Below are 15,277 nucleotides of genomic sequence, written 5' to 3'. Positions count from 1 at the left end.
TGGTGCTAACATTGCGCAACACCATAAGAAAAGTTTTTAAAAATATCTGTGTCCTAACACATTCCATCAGCTTCCCTCTCTCCTGGACTTCAGTGCAAAACTTGGCGCAGTTGGTCCAAAATCAATGCAACTTTTACATTTTAATCTCATAATACAGGCCGCTGTCACTGTAATCGGCATAACGGTTCTGAGACATTCAGTAACTGTTCATAAATCTTATTTGTTGTTTCGTCCCAGTTGCATATTTTTTAATTATTTTATGATTTCAATTATACTACATGTTTCGATTACTCTGGATCATCTTCAGATCTAGGGAGTTGCTGACACAACTACTTCGATCCAAATATAATTAAATATAATAATTAAAATAATTAAAAGTGTGCACCTGAGACAGAACAATAGGTAAGAATTATCTTAACACGCCGCTATGTTGGTATGTTGGTAATTCTTATTCGCAATCTCCACTTCTTCGCAATGATCAGTAACTATAAAGCTATGATATAGCATTACTGTTTAAAGCAAACAAAGGAACCTGAGTTTGGTTGTTGTGTATTACTCATCAAAATAAAATTACAATTTAGTTTTGCCTTTTCACTGAACACATATTTTCTGATTACACGTATTTTTCTCTGTTAAAAATATCTAAATATTTTGTTCGTCTCAGCCTTTGTAAGGACTCTGTGTGCTTTAGAATTTCTATTAGTGGCAAAAATTACGTCTTTAATGGTTGGATTTTATCTTAATCTAAAATGCCTTTTGTTTACTCCGTACTCCCCGCTAGCTAAAAGCTATAAATCATGGGAAAATAAAGACGTTTCATAAATCTGTAAATTTGTAAGCTTTTTCATAAAATGATATACCAGTTTGTATTCTTCAGTAGTTAGGTTCGTTTTTCGTTCTTTTTTTATGTTATGGTCATAGTCGAAGCACACCAAATATCAACCACAATTAGACTGATTATCAAAATACCAACTTTAGATATTAAGTCGTCGGAAACGTGGCTGTAATTACCGTTTGTCCGCAACTTTTCTTTATCAACAATAGTGTCCTGAAGTTTATTCCTTCTTCTATGGGTATTGTGCGGCGGCATTTGACCTTGCAAGTTCCTAAAGTAGCATCTGATACTCGGCAAATACTATTGTCCTATCTGAAACAAAACCTATTTCAGTACTCAAGTATCCGATCTACACCTAAATCGTTATACACGTTGAATCACCTAAAATTTGCACCCCAAATATTGTGGAAATAGGAATTGCTACTGATATGCTGTTTTCACAGAATGGATTGTAGAAAGATGTTCATATTGTTAGCCAATAAACCAATTGTATTAATACTTATAAAGTGTGCTTTTTATGAAAACATACATTTTTGTATGGAACAATGCCTATTAACATTAACACACTGGAAGTGGAGTAAATTAGAATGTCAGTGGCGTTTGTACGTTTGTTGCAGGATTCTCGTGCTAGTCTTTTACGAGAGACAGTATTTCTGACAGTTTCCACACCGACACTTGTGCCATACAACCTGCGTATTTTCTAGGTACGATGATGTTATGTTTGCTTACACTGTACTTGTGTGTTGCTTGAGTGAACTCGACTTGCCAGTCAGTGTCCGACAGTCCAAGAAGTGGGTCGTCAGTGGACAATGATATTTACCAATGCATAAAAAGCCCACATGCTCATGCTGTATGGAGAGTGAAGGAAGGAGGCAGTTCGTTCTTGTACAATGAATGCGGCAAGATATCCCAATAGACGTCAACCGCCTCGGCAACTATCTATCAAACTCTTCAATTAGTTACGTGAGAGTGGTAGTGTAACACCTAGACAACGCAACAGAAGGAAACAAGTGACGACAGAAGAGGGGGCAAATTAATATTGTTGCTGCTGTTGCAGTTGATCCTCACGTTGGTTGCCGCCCACTCGGACGAGGAAGTGGCATGAGACGGGCCAGAGTCCTACACATACTCCGTCGACATAGGTTCCATACCTATCACATCTCTCTCTCTATCAAGAGCTGCATGGAAAAGAGTAGGAGCACCGTGTTCTGCAGATCGGAGTGAAGACAGGATACTCCGGATGCATCATGTATCTTGTTTAGTGATGAAGCCAAATTTTCAAAGCATGGTCAAGTAACCGCGGAAACATGCACTAATGGTCTGTTCACAATGTCCTTTGGCTTCGTGAGGTAGAACTTCAGCGACCGTGGAGTGCAAACGTGTGGTAGAGGACAGTGAACCGTCAACTAATAGGCCCTTTTTTCATAGACGGAACACTGAACACGCACAAGTATCGGAGCCTGCTAACAGATCATCTCCCACGGATGCTAGAAAACGTCCTTCAGCAGGCTAGGAGGAACTCTTAGTACCAACATTGTGGCTGACTACGCCATTGTGCAAGACGTGCTACATCACGTCTTGACGAACTTTTTCCAAATCGTTGGACTGGACGCAGAGGAGCTCTACCTTGGCCGGCCCGTTCCCCGAATTTGACGTTTGTAGACATTTATTTGTGGAAAAAGCTGAAAGACGCTGTCTACAAGGACACGCTGTCTACAACGACACCCGATGACATGCACTGACATATTACTGCAGCCTGCTAGGACATCTGCGCTGAGATGCAAGCACGTGTGGAGCAGTCGTTCCATACTAGGCAGGAAGCCTGTATTGACGCTGCCGGTGGTCATTTTGAACACAATTTGCAATAGTCAGTAGTCTCGTTACTGGTCATAATCCGTTTAACTAGTGAGTATCCTACCACAGGTATTGTACAATTGTCGGTGTTGAAGCTTGTCAAAATATGATGTCACCTGAAGGATTCGCACTAGAATCCTGCATCATACACCATCAACATTCTAATTTATATTAATGTCAAGAGGAATTGTTCCATTTAAAAAGTGTGTATTTGTACAAAGAATACACTTTCTAAGTATTATTACAATCTGTTGATTGGTTAACAGTACGAGCCCCTGACTACGAATCCATTCTGTGAAAACCGCACATCAATAGCACTTCCCATTTCCGCAATATTTGCGGTGCAAGTTTTAGATGATTCGCCCTGTATATGTCATTTGCTAGCGTTTAGGAGATATATGTCGGAGCTTCCTGACTGGTCAGAGAATAGTTATGAATGCAGTGTGATGTACCCTAGCGTCCAAAAATTTACGCATGCTCGGAAAAAGGGGGAAATGGAAAGGTATACTGAGAAAAACAAACGGTTAATTTCAGCTGCAAATTATTTGCGGCCACCACAAGCTTCAGGAGTGATAACGTTTTACTTCTCTTTAATTTCCTTCTATTACTCTACAGTTCTGGCTGTGAAGCAATTTCCAAGTATTCGTTAGTATGAAAGCATACCCTCCTTTTACTTGACTTTAACTTGGGGGTTTATTTGAGATTACCATACTGGTTTTAAACCCTGGAGTTTTACCCTTTTAAACTGAATTTACCAACATGTAAGTAAACGCTATCTGACTGTGATGTTTAAATTTTCTGAGCCGCAACAACACTCGTAAAACTCAGCGGAAGAAAAGTGGACTACCAAGACAAAACTGATTCTTGGATCAACATCGTAGACGTTATATACCTGCTGACTCTGTATGTAAATAAAATAATATCTTACCGATACCATTCGTGCAGTGCACTTACATTTGCCATCTGTGGCCTACACCACGTGATAACCTGAAAAACAATGAGCTTGTGGGGTAGCAGAAATTGTCGCGATGACTCCGTCTGTGCTGGCCCTTCTCTCGAAGTTCCACAGTGACGTAGACTTACCTGTAAAATTGAAAATTTTCAGTAATATGGTTGTGATCACTACTTAAGACAGGCTACCTCACCTCAACTTTAGATACAGTTGAACGGGCGTCGTGTCAAGAACGTGATTGTTGAGTAAACCCATCTGGAGATATGGAACTGGTGAAAGGTTCATTAAACAAAGACCAGGTAGGTATATACTAAAATGCAATATAATTATCAAAGTTCCTATATAGGACAATGCTTTATGAGTAAACACATTTCAAACGACAATGTGCTTCTACAAATTACCGGATTAAAGAACCAAAAGAAAATTATAAAATAGTATTATTAATTCCTGAAAGATCTTCTCACGAATGGAAGAGCACTGAAATAAATCACTTGAAATTTTGGATGATTAAATTGGAAGTCGATATTCATCAACACATGTTATGAAGAAATTGAAAGCTCGAACAAAAACCTAATCTTGTCACGCCAAATATGACTGCAAAACGTATCAGGGATAGGAACCAAAATCTTTGTAATCTCAGATCCCAAGTAATGTACAGTCAGGCAAATGCAATACAAAGGTGCAAGGCAAACAACAATCTCATCATAATCCAGAACGATGACTGTTGAATTTTTCCATTCCACCATCTAAAGACAAAGCATCTACACTTCAAAGAAAATGGGCACGCACAGTTCTCACAGTACCAGAATCAGCAAAAGAGTCGTGTGTCGATTTGTGCTCTGGCCACGAGGTTTAAAAACCGAAAAATGATCAGTTACTCTTTTGACAACATGTAGCTGTTCATCACGCCATCACCAGCCAAATAGTGTTCATCATCTAGAGACGGCCGATTAAAAAGGTTATTTTAATAACTGACTGGTTTTACTGACTGTTTTTACTAATTGATCACCATGAACGGATCGCTGTTACCTCTTTACGATGCTGCTTAAAATTACAAAACATTGTCCTCCAATATGCCACAAGCGTCGAGATAAAGAAACTCATCGCGCCTCAATTTGTACATACTGGCAGGACACGAGTTATGATAAAGGGAAGGACGATAAAATAGACACCTAGGATTATGGAGTGTCTCTTGTGGTTTTGATTCTGTATATGGTACCTCAAACTTATGACTAACAGAGAAAATTAAAATCGTGAACGCACAATAATTACACGCATACTGCAGAAGTAGATGTCCTCGGTGGAGCAGAGCAGCTTAAATCACTAGATAAAGGCGAGGCATCCGGTCCAGATTGTGTACCAATCAGGTTCCTTTCAGAGCATGCTGATACATTAGCTCCACACGTTTCAATCACATACAAGCGTTCGCTCGTCGAAAACTCCGTACCTAAAGTACTTAAAGACTGGAAAGTTGCAAGAGTCACCAAAGAAACGAAATAGGAGTAATCCATTTAATTAACTCATATCACTAACATCGATTTCCAGTAGGATTCTGGAAGATACACTGCGTTCGAAAGTTATGAATTACCTCGAAGAAAACGATTTATTGACAAACAGTCAAATCGTATTAAGAAAATATCGTTCTTGTGAAACACAACTACCTCCTCATTCTCACGAAGTAATGCTATCGACAAGAGGTGTCAAACTGATACTCTATTTTTAGATTTCCAGCAGTCTGTAACACTTTTCCTCACAAGAGACTTAGAATCAGATTGCATGCCTATGGAGTATCGCCTCAGTTGTGATTTCCTGTTAGAGAGGTCACAGTTCGTAGTAACTGATGGGAAGTCGTCGATTAAAATAGAAGTAATAGCTGGCGTTCCCGAAAAAAGTGCTATAGGCTCTCTGCTGTTCCTGATCCACATAAACAATATAGGAGACAGCCTGAGCAGTCCTCGTTCGTTGTTTGCAGATGATACTATTATTTACCGTTCTATAAAATCATAAGGTGTTTTGCGTCGACTACTGTGGGAGTCAGCACCGACACAAACAAGTAAGGAGAGAAGTTGCGACGGACGATGGCAGGAATCCAAATTTATCCGTTCATAACGTTTTTCAATTTAATAGAACATTTATTTCTAAAGAGGAAAGAGACTTAACTTCTCGTTGTGAAGTGGCTTGTCGTGCTTCCAGTGCCTCCTACAAGCAATTACATTTACTCTCTATTACCACTCGGAGAACGCAGGCTAAGTATCGTTTTCTATTACTCAGTACCGATACTCTCGAAGTCTGCGACCAAAGTGGACCGACTAGCGATGGGCAACTGGTTAGATCAGCGGTGACAGAGCTGGGTCTGCCTGCTCCTTCCGTTGGCGCGCGGGTCAGCACCTCCTTGATGCCGTATGGAGGTGCTGCGTTGATTGGTGTGCAGTTCATGCTTTAGGACTGCACAAAATGATCAGAAACAATTGCAAAATGATTTAGACAAGATATCTGTGGTGTCACCGCCAGACACCACACTTGCTAGGTGGTAGTTTAAATCGGCCGCGGTCCATGTAGTACATGTCGGACCCGCGTGTCGCCACTGTGATCGCAGACCTAGCGCCACCACCAAGGCAGGTCTCGTGATACGAGAGTGGACTCGACCCCAGTTGTACGAGAACCAAGCTACCGCCCAGTTGTACGCGAACCTAGCTATCGCCCAGTTGTATGAAGCCTTTCTCTCTCATTAGCCGAGAGACATAATAGCCATCAGCTAAGTTAATGGCTACGAACTAGCAAGGCGCCAGTTGTATCAGTGCCTATAGCTTACAAGTATTCAAGAGAGATGTATTCCAAGGAATTATTAAAAGTTAAGTAAAAAGCATCTACATACTTTTCTTCTTATTCATTCATAAGTTTTTATGTTCCAGACTTCACGCCCGTATGCTTATTGCCGTGCGTGCACTATCGGCTACAGCTTTAGTCTAGCATTCCTTTTCAGCAATCCACATCACGGTGTCGGTCCAGCTACCGACACTACAATTATTGGCGACGAGGGAAAAGGACCTTTTTCTGATTGCTTACATTTATTTCTGATTGCTTACATTTATTTGTGTCATGGCTTCGCCACATTCTCCAGATGTACTGTCCGAATTTTATCGCTTGCAGAATCAGCAGACGCAGGCGTTATTGGATGCCCTTGGACAGCTCGTCCAGGGTCAACGTGCGCTGCACACCGATGCGGCCGCAGCCGCTTCACCGCTACCGCAGCCACAACCTGCCGTTGCACCGCCTTTTAGGCACTACGACCCGCACCAAGAGACCTGGCAAGAGTGGTCCCGCCAGTTTGCCTTCCACCTCGCTGCCTACAGAATTCAAGGTAATGAGCGGCAGCCGTTTTTGCTTTCTTGTGTCGGTGTGTCCACATACCGTGTGATAGTGAAATTGTTTCCCCGACGCGACGTAGCAACTTTGTCATATGAGGAAATTTTGTCTGCCTTAGATGCATATTTCAAAGAAACAGTTAATGTGGTTGCAAAACGGTATACGTTTTTTCGTACAAAACGTACGGCCGGTCAAACTAATAGGGAGTGGGTAGCAACATTGCAAGGACTTACTAGGGACTGTGCCTTTGAATGTGACTGTGGTCTTTCTTATTCAGATACAATGGTGCGTGATGCAATTGCACAGAACGTTTCTGATGTTCGCATACGGGAGCAAATTTTGAAACTCGTTAATCCCTCCCTTCAACAAGTGATAGACATATTGGATCGACAGGACACACTTGACTGTGCTCAGGAATCTTTTGAAACTTCGCCAGCTGTGTGTAACATTAACCGGCCCGCCGGGCGCGCTCGCGCAACGCGGCCCGGTCAACTGCCTTCGCGGCCGTCCGCACAGCTGACGCCGCGCGCTAAGCCAGGTGTGCCGCGCCAGCCCACAAATGTAGTGAAATCATGCCCGCGGTGTGCTACTAGACATTCGCGTGAACATTGCCCGTCACGCCAAGCTATTTGCTTTTTCTGCAATAAGAAAGGACATGTTCAAAGTGTTTGCCAGAAAAAGCTCAGATCAGACAATCACAATAGTTCCAGGCCCTTTGCTTCGCGCCGGAATCGAACCAAGGACACTCAGGCTCGTGGACCTTCGCCTATGGACATTCATGTCGTTAATTCCACTTCGTCCAGTGACACTTTCTCTAACAGTGACTGTGATCGTCCCACAAAAACTGTGCGTCGACGTCGCCGGAAATCACGTCAATTAGCAAGTGATTCTGTACCAGTGTCTGTTCCAATTGCACAAAACAGTCGCTCTTGTCGTCAGCAGGACAATAAACTTTTTGTGGACTTAGACTTTGAAGGCCAAGTGATACCATTCCAGCTCGATACCGGAGCTGCAGTTTCATTGCTCAATCATGACACATACAAACAACTGGGCGCACCTCCGTTGCGTGCCGCACATGTTAAGCTAACTACATATTCCGGACAGAAAATTCCTGTGTTAGGACAGTGCAGCCTTCTTGCAACATTCAAGGGACAAACAAAACTTGTGTCATTTTACGTTCTTCGTTCTTCTTCTGCAGTGAACTTATTTGGTCTCGATTTATTTAAGTTGTTTAACATGTCTATTGTAAATCAGGTCCTATCAGTGAATCAGCCTGTGCCTACAGACAGTGTTTCTCGGCTGTGTGACGAATTTGCAGACGTTTTTGCACCGGGCTTAGGTTGCGCTAAAAACTATGAAGCACATTTAGAACTGAAGGTAAACGCGCAACCGAAATTTTTCAGGGCGCGCATTGTTCCCCACGCATTGCGTCAGGAGGTCGCAAGAACATTCAACAAGGTAGAATCACAAGGTGTGAGTGAATGTGCGCAATGCCTTTTTCATTTCAGCTCCGCTTCATCGCTTACGCCGTACAGGTGTTCCGTTTCTCTGGACGACGGAATGCGAACGCGCCTTTCGCCAGTTGCAATCGGCGTTGCTTTCTAATACTTGCCTTACGCCTTTCGATCCCCAGAAACCCCTTTTGTTGATGGTAGATGCATCAGATTTCGGGATCGGTGCTGTGCTTGCGCACAAAGTTGGCTCCCATGATCGCCCTATTGCCTTTGCGTCCAAATTGCTCTCGTCTGCGCAAAGAAATTATTCACAGATAGAGAAAGAAGCTTTGGCTCTCGTGTTTGGTGTTACTAAGTTCCATGATTTCTTGTATGGTCGTCACTTTACCATCATCACAGACCACAAACCTTTGACATCGCTTTTTCATCCGTCCAAGCCTGTACCTCCACGTACAGCGCAGAAATTCATTCGCTGGTCTATTTTCCTCTCGCAGTACCGCTACGATATCTTGTATCGGTCCCCTGCTAAGCACGGAAACGCCGATGCGTTGTCCCGTTTGCCTGTTGCTGAGGATAAAGCATTCGATTCTTCCGAACTTGCTTACATGTTCATTGATTCGGAAACCGATGAAGTGGTCGAATCGTTTCCGATTGATTTTCGTCGTGTCGCTACAGCCACAGCTGCTGACCCTGTCCTTGCTACTGTTTTACGTTTTGTTGCTACGCAATGGCCTTTGTCAAAGTCTCGGATCGAGGATCCGTTGGTTCGCAGATTTTTTGCTCACAAGGAGAGACTTTTTGTTCGACGTGGTGTTTTGTTGTTGCGTTCTGATAATGATCAGTCCAGAGTCGTGGTCCCACGTTCGTTACAGTCCTCTGTTTTACGGCTTCTTCACCAAGGACATTGGGGTATAGTGCGAACGAAACAACTTGCTCGTCAGCACTGTACTTGGTTCGGAATCGATGCTGCGATTACGAATATGTGTTCTTCGTGCCCGGCGTGTGCCGAACAACAATCCGCACCGCCGCGGAAAGTCTTTGCGTGGCCAAAAGCCACTTCCCCTTGGCAACGCTTGCACATTGATTTTGCTGGTCCATTCTGGAATGCTCGATGGTTGGTTCTGGTCGACGCCTTCAGTAATTTTCCTTTTGTTGTCCGGATGTCTTCCACGACGTCCTCCGCCACCATCCAAGCGTTGTCTGCTATCTTTTGCATTGAAGGTCTTCCGCAGACTCTTGTTTCCGACAATGGCCCACAATTCATGTCCGCAGAATTTCAGTCATTCTGCCAGGCCAATGGTATTCAACATCTGACATCCGCGCCGTTTTCGCCTCAGTCCAACGGTGCCGCTGAACGATTGGTCCGGACTTTCAAGTCACATATGTTGAAATTGAAAGAATCGCATTCTCGGGAGGACGCATTGTTGCTCTTTTTGTCTTCGTATCGCTCTCAGCCCCGAGATGGTCGCTCGCCGGCTGAGTTGCTCCACGGTCGTCCTCATCGCACCTTGATGTCTTTGCTGCATCCGCCGCATCAGGTTCCTGTGCAGCGGCAGACTCCTGCTTTTGCTCCAGGCGACGTTGTATTTTATCGCCACTATCGAGGTTCACGGCGTTGGCTCGCAGGGCGCATTCTTCGCTGCCTCGGCCGCGCGATGTATTTGGTTTTGGGGGCCTCTGGTGAGGTGCGTCGGCATCTCAATCAGCTGCGCCTCTGTCGTCGCTCGGGTTCTGCCGCTCCCCGTCTGCTTTCAGCGACGGTGCCGTCCGGTCAGCGCCCTGGGGACCCATCTACTGGCTCGCCTCATCCCCAGGTGTTACCGACGATGCCTTCCATTTTGCCCGATGGCGACGCGCCGCCGCCGCCGCCGCAGCAGCAGCAGCCGCCGCCGCCGCCGCTTGTTCTCCCGCTGACGCCGACCGCATTCGACGCTTCGTTGCAGCCGCCAAGCCTCCCAGGGTCACGCGCCGCCGATCGCTTCCCGTGACCAGCTGTCCTCCGCCATGGAACGCCCGCCCGCTCCGGACCACATAACGTCATCGCGCGTCGGCTACCCCGACGCAATGGAGGTCGACCCCAGTTCTTTACGGGCGCATACCCCGCATGTTGACGTGCACCCTGGACTAGTTTTGCAGGCGTTTCCTAGCTCCCCTCGGACCGGATGGCCGGGTGCGGGTGGCACAGCCTCGCCTGTTGTTAGGCTCCCCACCTCATCGCATACGTCAACATGTGGTCCTCCCCACGGCGGGCGGAAGCCTTATCTCACGACCGTTCGCCGATTTGCGGGGGAGGAATGTGGTGTCACCGCCAGACACCACACTTGCTAGGTGGTAGTTTAAATCGGCCGCGGTCCATGTAGTACATGTCGGACCCGCGTGTCGCCACTGTGATCGCAGACCTAGCGCCACCACCAAGGCAGGTCTCGTGATACGAGAGTGGACTCGACCCCAGTTGTACGAGAACCAAGCTACCGCCCAGTTGTACGCGAACCTAGCTATCGCCCAGTTGTATGAAGCCTTTCTCTCTCATTAGCCGAGAGACATAATAGCCATCAGCTAAGTTAATGGCTACGAACTAGCAAGGCGCCAGTTGTATCAGTGCCTATAGCTTACAAGTATTCAAGAGAGATGTATTCCAAGGAATTATTAAAAGTTAAGTAAAAAGCATCTACATACTTTTCTTCTTATTCATTCATAAGTTTTTATGTTCCAGACTTCACGCCCGTATGCTTATTGCCGTGCGTGCACTATCGGCTACAGCTTTAGTCTAGCATTCCTTTTCAGCAATCCACATCACGGTGTCGGTCCAGCTACCGACACTACAATATCTATCTGGCGCGAAAAGTGGCAATTGACTGTAAATAACGAAAAGTGTGAGGTCATCAACATGAGTGCTAAAAGAAATCCGCTTAATTTCGGCTACACAATAAATCACACGAATCCAAAGGCTGTAAATTCAATTAAATACTTGGAACTGCAATTACTAAGAACTGAAATTCGAACGATCACATACATAGTGTTGTGCGGAAAGCAAACCAAAGACTGCGGTGTATTGGCAAAAGACTTAGAGAATATAACAGGTCTAGTAAAGAGACTGCCTACTTAACACTTGTCCGCCCTCTTCTGGAGTACTGCTGTGCGGTATGGGATCCGCATTAGATGGGACTGACGGAGGACATCGAAGAAATTGAAAGAAAGCCAGCCAGTTTTGTATCATCGTGAAATAGGTGAGAGGGTGCTACGGACATACTATGAGAGTTGGGATGGCAATCATTTAAACAAAGCCGTTTTTCGTTGCGGCAGGATCTTCTCTTAAAATTTCAGCCACCTTCTTTCTCCTCCGATTGCGAATATATTCTGTTGGTGTCCACCTTCGTAAGGAGAAATGACACCATGATAAAATAAGAGAAATAGGAGTTTGCACAGAAAGATTTAACGCTCGTTTTTACCACGCACGGTTCCAGAGTGGAACGGTAGAGAAGTAGCTTGAAGGTAATTCGATGAACCCTCACCCAGACATGTAATCGTGAACTGCAGAGTAATCATGTAGATGTAGATATAGTAGGTGTTGCTCGTAATTTTGGATACATGGATATTTAACGATATTTAACAGCATAAATTCAGAACATGAGCCTGAAAGGATTCCATTTCTACCGTCATCTACATTTCCTGCTTATTTAGATCTAAATTCATCCTGACTCGTGTTGCAGAGGCTGCTCTGTGCCTTTTCATCACATAATGCGTTATCTGTTAAAATGATGACTTGATCAACATTTCTACTTGGTGTAGTGAATGACAGCTATCTTTAAATGTGGACAAATGTAAGCTAATGCCAACAACAAAGGCAAAGAACCTCCTTGAGTACGGCACGCAGTGTATTTCAGGGTAATACTAAGAAGCGATATGAAATGACACTGCTATGTAACACCAGTGTTAGGAGAGTAGGTGATGATGATGAGGATGATGATCTTTGGTTTGTGCGGCGCTCAACTGCGCGGTCATCAGCGTCCGCACAAAGTCCCAATTTTTACACAGTCCAATTTAGCCACTGTCACGAATGATGATGATGATGGTGATGGTGCTGATGGTGTTGATGACAACACAAACACCCAGTTCCCGGGCAGAGAAAAATCCTCAACCCCGCCGGGAATCGAATAATCGAATCCGGGATCCCGTGATCCAGAGGCTAGCCACTAGACCACGAGCTGCGGACTGGGAGAGCAGAATCAAACGGAAAACTTCAATTTTTTTGGATATATTCTGGGAAAGCGCAATCCAAATGTAAATGATACCGTATACAAGAACTGGTGTGACTAATTCTGGATTAGTGTCCAGTGTCTGAAGTCCTTATCAAGTAGGCACTGAACAATTTCACATACACGTTGCTAGGATCGTAACTCGACTTCACAGACCATATGAAAGTGTAACAGAAATACTTGGAAAACTTAAATGAGACTCCCTGGAAAAAAGACGGCGTACTTCTCGCGAAATCTAATTGAGTAGATTTAGAGAAACTGCATTCGAAGAAAACTGGGACCATTTAGCTGTCATCAACGTGTGTCTAGCGTGGGGCTCCTGAGAATACTGAAGAGAGAGCAGGGCGTTTACAGAAGCAGGTAGACAATACGATGTACCCTCCACCATGCACTGTACTGCGACTTCTGGATTGTTTCTCAAGATGTTTGGCTTTTTTTTTTTTTCAAGATCCAATTCGTCATGAAAATCCGATGAAGCTTTGAAAAGATGTGTTACGCAGTGTCTAGTACTCCCATCGACTGCGCACTTCGCACTTTTTCAGTTCTGAGCGCGTTGTGAGCACATAAAGATGCTTGGAACAATAGACTCTCCCATCAAGTGTGAAATGCGTGCTGTGATTCGATATCTCCATGCTGAGGGGATCCTCCTGATTTCATGCAGCCCACATAACGTAACTGCCATGCATGACAGCAAAATTTGGCTATTGTGCAGGAACTTTCAAGGTGGACGCACAGAGGTTCCAGAAGCAGGCGGTCAGTGTAGGAAGCGAGTGTCATCCGATAAGGTTGTTCAGCGAGCGTATCAGGCGACTCGAGACAATCATCTGCGAAGGGCAATTCAGAATAAGTGCAGAGTAATGTTGTCATCAGACAATGTCTTTTTTACGACGATGCTCTGTCGCACCTTGTAGCCACAACAAAGACGCTCCGGCAGGATTTTCGATGGGCAGTGTTTTGTCATCCACAATGCCGCCTGAACTTGGCTCCCTCCGGTTTTCATCTCTTTGCTCACATGAACAGCTGGCTATGAGGTTGGCATTTTGGCACAGACAACGAGCTAGAGACCAACATGAAGAATTGACGGAAAGCACATGTTACTGTCTTCTATGACGAAGGTGCAATGCTAAGAAAAATGTTTGTCGGAGCGGCGACTGTGTAGAGAAGTAGCTGTAAGGTGTAGCTTAATGTTGCAAATAAAACATTTTTGATTTTCATTGTGGTTTTCATTTCACGACCCATCTGACCTTGAAAAGAAAAAAATTGCCCAAAAAGAAAAAAAAAATAGCCCTCGGAAATATCACATATTTCAATAATACGTATTGAAGGTGATGTCGAAAGGATTATGAAATTCTGGGACACAGTTGTAAAATGTCGTAACAAGCATATGTCTGCTTAATAAACGTCTTTAAACTGACACGTGTTGGTAGCTCATTTCTCCTTTATTTCACAAATCCTCAAAGACAAAGCGCCGTGCTGTATTTGGAGTATGTTACTGTGATGGGTGCGAGTAGTGTCAAGTTCACGTAGTTAGTGACGGAGAAAGGCGAGGGTGAAACCTGTTACCGGCGCATACGCCGCTCCTCTCCAATAGCTTCAAAGGGCCCGCAATGCTTGAAGCTCCCATCCGACGGACGTTCCACCATCAATACTGTCACGACCCCACCTTTCCCCTCCAATTTCCACTCCATGACAGGCTCCAGAGAGGTATGAGATTCGACCCCGTATACTGGTCTACAGTCTCTCGCAAGTATATGCCAACCACTAATTCTTCTCCCAGTGCCGGTGCAGCACTGAGATTCGAACTGGGGTCTTACACCATTACATAAACATCTGCTCTGAAAAAGCTGGGGCCTTGTTTCTACTTAGGTCTTTCAGTGTTCTGTCACATTCTTCACGCAGTATCATATCTCCCATTTCATTTTCATCTATATCCTCTTCCATTTTCGTAATATTACCCTCCAGTACATCGCCGTTTTATAGACCTAAGTGGGCTGTTTAGGTTTTTATGTTGGTAGCCCCACGTAGCGCGCTGTATGAATCCGCGGACTGTGCTGTGTGAAATCTGTGGCTGGTTGGCATTGTTGCAATATTCGCTATTGTAGTGTTGGGCAGTTGGATGTGAACAGCGCATAGCGTTGTGCAGTTGGAGGTGAGCCGCCAGCAGTGGCGGATGTGGGGAGAGAAATGGCAGAATTTTGAGAGCGGACGATCTGGACGTGTGTCCGCCAGAAAAAGGAAATTTGTAAGACTGTATGTCATGAACTGATTTATATGTTATGACTTTTGAACACTATTAAGATAAATACATTGTTTGTTCTCTATCAAAATCTTTCATTTGCTGACTATGCCTATCAGTGTCCCCCGTAGTTAGAATCTTTTATTTAGTTGGCAGTATTGGCGCTCGTTGTATTGCAGTAGTTCGAGTAACGAAGATTTTTGTGAGGTAAGTGATTCATGAAAGGTATAGGGCCATTCTTTTGTAGGGATTATTGAAAGTAAGATTGCGTTGCGCTAAAAATATTGTGTCTCAGTTTATTGATGATCAGAATAAGTAAAGAGT

The sequence above is a fragment of the Schistocerca piceifrons genome, chromosome 1 (genome assembly GCF_021461385.2).
Source record: "Schistocerca piceifrons isolate TAMUIC-IGC-003096 chromosome 1, iqSchPice1.1, whole genome shotgun sequence".
NCBI classification, from domain to species: Eukaryota; Metazoa; Arthropoda; class Insecta; order Orthoptera; family Acrididae; genus Schistocerca; species Schistocerca piceifrons.
Note: the sequence above shows the minus strand (reverse complement) of the source record.